We start from the raw sequence: 8,199 nt of genomic DNA, 5'->3' as shown, positions 1-8,199 counted from the left end.
TGGAGATGGTCTGACTGACGGCCAACGGCCAAATAGCTTCTTGGGTAAGGAGACCCAAGCTAGCATTTGTCACTCTACCATAAAGAGATGGTACGACTGACAGCCCTGTCCAACGGACAGAACCAACCCATAATCAGGTTGGGGAAAAAGGGGCAGCCCTGCAAATAGCTCAACCCGGAAACAGTTGTTGCTATACGGGCGCAATCGCTTACCCCAAGAGCTGGTACGATTGCTTACTTACCCTGCAAACAGCCAACCCGGATATGGTTGTGCTATACGGGTCTGGTCGCCTACCCCAAGAGTGGTATGATCAACTACTTCGCCCAAGAAGCGGCACAAACACTCCAACAACTCGGTCGCCTACCCGAAGAGTGGTACGATCGACTACTTCGCCCAAGAAGCGGCACAAGCACTCCAACAGCTCGGTCGCCTACCTCAAGAGTGGTATGATCGACTACTTCACCCAAGAAGCGGCACAAGCACTCCAACAACTCGGTCACCTACCCCAAGAGTGGTACGATCGACTGCTTCGCCCAAGAAGCGGCACAAACACTCCAACAACTTGGTCGCCTACCCCAAGAGTGGTACGATCGACTACTTCGCCCAAGAAGCGACACAAGCACTCCAACAACTCGGTCGCCTACCCCAAGAGTGGTACGATCGACTACTTCGCCCAAGAAGCGGCACAAGCACTACAACAGCTCGGTCGCCTACCCTAAGAGTGGTACGATCGGCTACTTCACCCAAGAAGCAGCACAAGCACTCCAACAACTCGGTCGCCTACCCCAAGAGTGGTACGATCGACTACTTCGCCCAAGAAGCGGCACAAGCACTCCAACAGCTCGGTCGCCTACCCCAAGAGTGGTACGATCAACTACTTCACCCAGAAAGGGACACAAGGACTCCAACAACTCAGTCGCCTACCCCAAGAGCGGCACGATCGACTACGTTGCCCAAGGAGGGGCACAAACACTCCAACAACTCGATCGTCTACCCCAAGAGCGGTACAATCGACTACTTCGACCAAAGAGCGGCACAAACACTCCAAACAACTCGGTCGTTGACCCAAAGAGCGAAACAAGCTATGGCAAAGCAGAAAAAAGCCACAAGGAAAGACAGGGCAAAACTTGTCCATATTATTCAAAGACATTTAAGAAGAAAAGAAAGACAGGACGAAGCCTGCTCACATCTTAAAAATTCAGAGACAAAGTATATTACAAGGACATCAAAAGAAGTGTCTTGAAAACTCAGCCATTACAGAAGCTTTAGTAATCCGCTCAAAAGGAGCATCAGGGGCAACAACCCAGACATACGAAACCACATTGTTGATGCACCGGTAAAAGCCACCCTTCACAAAATCATAAAATCGGGAAAAAGCACCGGTAATCCCTGCTCGGCAAAGACCTGAAGGAACAAGAAGAAATTCCCAGAACTCCACCATGAAGTACTCAGAGGCTTATCAATCTCAAGATCATCGATCCTAAGTCTTTTCAGTACTAGCAAGAACATGAAGTCTGACAAAACAACAATTTATACCGAGTTGTTTGCACGAGAGCCAGACAAAGCACTCGAAAAGAATTTGTCAGGACAACGATCTACAAATACCGAGTTGTTTGCATGAGAGCCAGACAAAGCACTCGAAGACAGTCTCTCAAGATGACGTTCTACACATACCGAGTTGTTTACATGGCGCAAACGAAAGCCAGACAAAGCACTCCACCTATCAAAGAGTCATTTCACGACAAATGGAAACAACTCGTCTACTCAAAGCTACGGATACGTACCACGAAGCAACTGCTCAGAAGAAATCCTGATCACTCACACAATTCGTCTGACGAATAAGTAAAGCAGAGACATCCACACAGAGAAACAAAAGAAGCCACATCAAAAGAAAAGGAAAAGAGAAATTGGGGAAACAAAGTTTATGATGATCATAGAAGAACACGACTACTACATACATCAAATCACCAAGATAAATCTATGACCGAACAATCTGCCCTTCGATATCCTTTACGCCAACATCAAAGCGAGGGCTAATGACAACGCATCCAGCCATCATCAGTTCCTTGCCGGAGACCCGCTACCCACATATTCGACATCATCGTCATCTTCGACAACAAGGGCGCCCCAGTTGACTTTGTCTTTGGCGGCGAGCGCCTCCCAATCAACCTCATCTTCACTGTCACTACTAAGGACGATCAAATCCGCCCTTGTCGAAGTAGCGTCAGCAGCAGAGAGGGGGACAAGAGTGACCATAGGAGCAGCCGAGGGATCCTCCTTCTTCTGCAGAGGGACAACCGGCGCTGATGTCCCAACAAGGGGAGCCTTCCCCACCACCGGAGGGGCTGGCAATGAAGGCGATGACGAAGACCTTCCGCTCGACGACTCTGCCATGGCCGTCCTCGGAGAGCGAACAAGCAAAGAACGCGACACCTTACGGACACTCTGCCTATGGATGAACTTCTTCTTCATCATTGTGGCTATGGTGAAACAATTGCGGAGTGGCCAGTTAAATAGAGACCAAATCGCCATCCCAGGCAGTTCAACAGCCTCCTCAAGATAAGGATGGAGTTAAAACTTCCTTCATAAAAGGTTAAGTGTGGAGTTAATTCCTTCATCAAAACCAATATGGCGATTCGGCTTCTACCGTCAACCACGCGACGATCCATTTACTGACACAGCTAAAATGACGGAAGACACAAATCTACACAATGGTACAATCCAACGGGCAGATTTCAGACTTATCCATCCAGCACCACGGCAGAGTTTTCAGATTACTACAAGAACAACCCATCAACCATGAAGAAACGAAGGGCCACCTCGCAAGGAACAAAAGAACCCGGTTATTAAAGAAAGAACTCGGGAGCCTCATGAATAACCAGGATTACAACAGAAAAATGAATGACAACTCTGAAGACAAGATTCTTTCCATTACAAATGGCTTTAAAAATAGAAGATTACACATCTTACAAGACCCAATGAACTCGGCACTATGACAAGCAAGGTAGCAAAAAGGAGCCCGGACATAACTAGGCTCTGGAACGACTATGTGCTCCAATTTGCTACTCGGTAGAACAAACCGCCCTTAGCTACACTATTTTCTTCAAAGGACGGACGTAGTGCATCCAAGGCGGAAATCAGCAGCACGGCGGGACAACATAGACTAGGGGAAGTCGGCAGGCATCTATCTACCCAAGCCCGACGTGATGCAGGATCAGGTGTTGATCTGCACCGGACAGTCTCAAGACAGACGGCGAGGATCAACTCAGAACTGCCGGATGAAGGAACGAAGCCCACATCACAAGACTTCCTCCAACTACCACCACGTACTTCCAAGTACAATGCCGCTGTGGGATTAGTCTACCTCTAATCCCTATCACAAGACTTCCTCCAGCTACAACAAAATGTACAAGAACTACAAAATACGCCCGGGGGCTGCTCTACTTCACACACTATCATATTCATAACTACAGAGACTTTAGAACAGGCAACAAAAGGCTCGATGAATCAAAACAGCACTCCAGAAGGGCATTTATAGGCAAAAGAAGCGATGCACATGGACTAGGAGCACCAACAGAAGAAATCTAACAAAGGACACAATGAAAAGACAGAATTCAATGAAAGAGGACTCTGGCGTGAAAGAACGGCACTCGAGGACAAGCATATCCAAGAGAATATTCCACAAGCAACAATACAACTCGTGAAGACATGCATTGAATTCTCCAACAACCAGAATGACAACAACAATAAGTAACCGAACAAACAACTCGGAGACGTATGAAGGATCACATACAAAATTACAATGTCAAAGGATTACAGTCGAAAAAGAACTCGGACAGAGAAAAATTATATATCTCATTGATCGAAGACAAATACAAAGGTTATAGATGGCCAAACAGGACCAGATAAACTCAGACATAAGATAGAGGCAAGATTCTTAAATATTGCAACAAGGAACCCAGTGGCGGCAGCAGCGGCAGCCCGGACGTAGAAGAACAGATAGAGCAGCATGTTCATTACCAAGCAAGCATAAGCTCGGGGGCTGCTCAACCTCACACACTAGTATATCTACGAATGAAGAAAGAATTGAAGAAGAAATTTCCTACTTAAGGAAGAACCACAACCAACAAAGAAGGTATTTATAGCAAACTAGAGGTAAACAAGGCTAAAGATCACAAGAAAGAAAGAGGAAAAAAACAAAAGAGCAAAGCAACAAAGGCGAATAGTGCCCAAAAGCAAGATTCCTGACAAAAAGTAAAAGAAGACGCTCACTCATGGCTATACAAAACCCATCCGTGACCAGCAAAAGACAAAGACCAAAGGAGTACAAATCAAGACCCTTTTTCCGGCTTCTTTTCAACAGAAAAGAACCCGGAGAAGGCTCGGGGGCTGCAAGTACCTATCACAGAAAAACATATTTTCAAATTTTTTGACCCTCCAGCTTTTTTGTAAAAAAAAAACAAGAGGCTCGGGGGCTACACTCAATGAGTGCAATTTTTGCAAAATTGCACTCGCTGCACTCAAAGGAAAAAGAACCCGGAGAACATCAAGCAAAAGTGCACATCAGCCAAAAGAAGAATCAAAGAAGACCATCTCAAGATTTCACTTTAAGAAGGACCCGGATCAAGACTACAACAACTCGGCCCTTGAAGCTTAATCATGAAATGCTCGGGGGCTTGTCGATGGGGAACCCTACGGGCCCCCCATAGACCATACTGCAGGGAGGTAGGCCTTGGTAACAAGGCCTACAGCCCAATCGCCAAGAAGAACGCGGAGCAAAGCAACGTGCAAAACCGAAATTCCAACTCAAACTATACAAGGAAAGGCGCTCGAAGCGTAGCTTAGGACTCTGACCTTGTATCCGAATAGGACACAAACAACGCCTCTCAGCGCCTGGACTATAAAGGGCTGGTAAGGGTACCCATTGTAAGAAGAGAACGCATACCCGATACTCAAAGCAATACAGCGCAAACAGGCTAACGCCAAAACTGGACGTAAGGTTATTACTTGACCAAGTCGAGGGCCTGAACCAGTATAAATCGTGAGTCTCTTTGCGTAACTGCTGAATTTCGCTATTCGCCGAAGCCCGAACAACTGTCCCGGGTACCCCCGTGGCAGGCTATCGGTGGTAAAACATCGACAGCCGTTTAGCCCGTTTAAACTCCGTGTAAATGCTATGCTACACGGTGGTGCTCCGTTTCTGTTTAATCGTCCGTTTACCCCATTTAATTGTCCGTTTAGTCCGTTTAATGGACTGTTTAGGCTGAATAATAGCTAAACGATAGGTGATCGACTGTTTACCATTTAACGTTTCGGAAAACATCATCAAAACAATGGGGGTACAAAACCATTTGCACTGAAAGACCTGATAGCAAAAACATATTTACAAAAAATAGTTGATGACAATAACAAAACAGGCAAAAGATACATAAGTTTTTCATGTGAAATCCTCACACATCATTATTAAAGAAAAAACCCAACCTAAAGGAACTAGATAATTTTTTATTAAGGAGAAAATAAACACCCAAATTTGAGTTAAAGAGAACTTGAACCGAGGTGGTTTGAATACACGAACCACACCTCTCATCCTAAGGGATTGAATTAGGCTCACTTACTACAAGATCACGCAAATTTGTCTATCCACTATAATATGAGGGTAAGACCATGTACCCTATATGGCCCTGTTCACTTGTCTTATAATCCACACTTTTCAGCTTGTTTTTTCAGCTGAAACAATGTTTTTCTCTCACAACAAATCAGCCGGAACAGTGTTTTGACTTGTTTTTCAGCGAAGCGAACGGTGCCTGTATGTTTTCTAAACCACCGGCGCATATATGGGTATCTTAAGGATATTGGAAGCTAGGATACATTAGTCTACACTTGATTCACCCTCTCAAGTGCGCATAAATATCACATCAAAGGATATGACATATCTTATTGTTTATTTTTTTTAGGGTTAGCCGTTAAAGTTTGTGTGATTGGGTTATTGTGCCCTTGTAACCTTGGTGAGCTAGAGCACTTGAGTTATTTCTGACCTTCATATGGATGTCAACCCTTTGAGCATGGTGTGGATGAGCGGCGCGACAACTTGGTATGGGGGGATGATGAGACCTCTTCCTTGATCGAAAATCTCTGTCATGGACAACTTAGTGACCAGGAGAGTCATGTGCAAGTGGTGAGCCTTACTAGCTTATGAAACTTGTCCTGATTGGTGATGGGATTTGTGACTTTCCCAATACCATGACCGGGGTAAGGCTTGGTGACCTAACATATCATTTGTGGAGCTCCAACATGGACTAAGGGTTGCCTTTTTGTTAATCGATACCATGGGATAAATCTCCATTTCCAGCAATTTACTCTCTCTAACTTGCTCTTTATCTTATGCATTTAAGTGTTCACGTTATGTTTGACTTGTGAGACCTTTACTTTCATAAATTAGCATAGGCAAGTTGCACTATGCCAGAAAAGCACATTAGTGACGCGTCTGGACAGTCATTAGTGACGCAGAAAAAACAAGTCACTTACGTTGCGTCTGTGATGTGGACATACCACTAATGACCTAGCGCACTGACGCGTTCAGTCAAAACGCGTCACTGATAACCCTCAGCAGTGATGCGTTCAGCCAAGACGCGCCACTAATGCTTATTCACTGTGACTCGTTGAGCCACGACGCGTCACTGGTGTGGATCTCATCAGTGACTCGTTTTATCAAAACACGTCACTAATGACAATTTACAAAAAAAAATCTCTAAAGCAGACCTATAGGTGCTGTTCGGTACCATGTTTTACACAGGTACAGTAGCAGCTTTGGCTGCAGATCTATCTCACATTACACCTGTTTCATCCAATTCAGAATCAAATCATTTACAAACGGATACAACTTATGCTACAAAGTAGCTGCACATGAGCAGTGGCCTAGATCTCTAACAGTACATGAGCAGTGGCCTGAATATTTCTAGCAGTACATGAGGGAACTACTGTGGTTTTTCTTTAAGCACAATACTTATTGCATTATAGAGAGGCATTCACCTTATTGATGCCACTTTGGAACATAATACTTGATAATCGCATCACAGTACCTTCCTGATCTATTTTTGTGAATCTTTCATTGTTCTATGCTGCTGGAAACAACATTAATTGTCCTGTGGGCACACAATTTCAGTTGTTAATATCAAAAAATAAAATTGTGCAAAAGACGAAAGTAGCCATGAGTAGCCTCTAGCCTCAGCAGTAATTCACAATCTCATCAGCCTTTTAAATAGAAAAGAGATCAAAAGGTAGCTGTTTAGCTACTGAGACAAAGAAAGGCCTATGCATTTACAGATCTCTATGAGCCAATTCCGTAAATCACTGAAGTTAAATTTATCTTGATTCACTTAATATATGAATTTTTAACATATCCGAATGGGATTAGAAAAATTAGTCCATAAGTGCATAACCATCCTATAGAAAAATTGTTCTCCTATCTAGTTGTATCTTTGTGCAGAGTATGGTGGTAAAGGGTTTAAAGCTACCCCAAAAGCAGATAAGGTTGTGCAGTAAACTACTACTGAGACAGTAGAGAGATATAGTTCAGTACAAACAATACCAGAGAGAAGGTATGCGACAGTCTGAATGAAGGCACTCATTATGAACCAACAGAAAAATCCTAGCCTGCTCCGTATCAATCCTAGTAGCCTGCTCCGTATAGGGTCTGATATATGAACCAAATCATTGCCTGTTCAAAACATTTGACTTAGCTACCAAAAAAATTGGGTGGGTGGGTGGGGGGTTGCCAACACAGAAAACGATTGACTTAATAGTTTCAACTACTTGTGGCATTTTTACAGCGCGAGGAGAAGAGGAGCAGGCCTCAGGCATTCATGATTAATACCATAGTTTCTTTCAGATTGCAGAATGTTAGCTATTCACCCTATCATCTCTTCAAAAATTAGTACCTTGCCTATTTTGCAATTTTCTAGAACACAAAAGCACAAAATCAGTTGTGGTTCAGTTATGATTTCACCACCAGATGGACATTTTTTTTTCTAAAACACTAGGCCAATCTATATGAAGCAAAGGTATATTGCAATTCTCAAAATGAATTATCCTAGACAAATCAGCAAAGGTATATTAAAACTCAAATCAGAGCTCAGAAGATATTGTTATAGTTGTCATCATGTGAATAATCAGGTCTCAGAGATTAATGCCATCATAGGA

General features: G+C 43.9%; 1 non-coding gene across 1 annotated transcript; it reads right to left on the bottom strand.

Moving 5' to 3' along the window:
- Positions 1–8,127: 8,127 nt before the first annotated feature.
- LOC136512135 (small nucleolar RNA R66) lies at positions 8,128–8,199 on the bottom strand. Its single transcript, XR_010772988.1, has one exon. It is a non-coding gene; the product is annotated as a small nucleolar RNA R66 (small nucleolar RNA).

The sequence above is a fragment of the Miscanthus floridulus genome, chromosome 1 (genome assembly GCF_019320115.1).
Source record: "Miscanthus floridulus cultivar M001 chromosome 1, ASM1932011v1, whole genome shotgun sequence".
NCBI classification, from domain to species: Eukaryota; Viridiplantae; Streptophyta; class Magnoliopsida; order Poales; family Poaceae; genus Miscanthus; species Miscanthus floridulus.
This window is presented reverse-complemented; position numbering and strand designations above follow the sequence as displayed.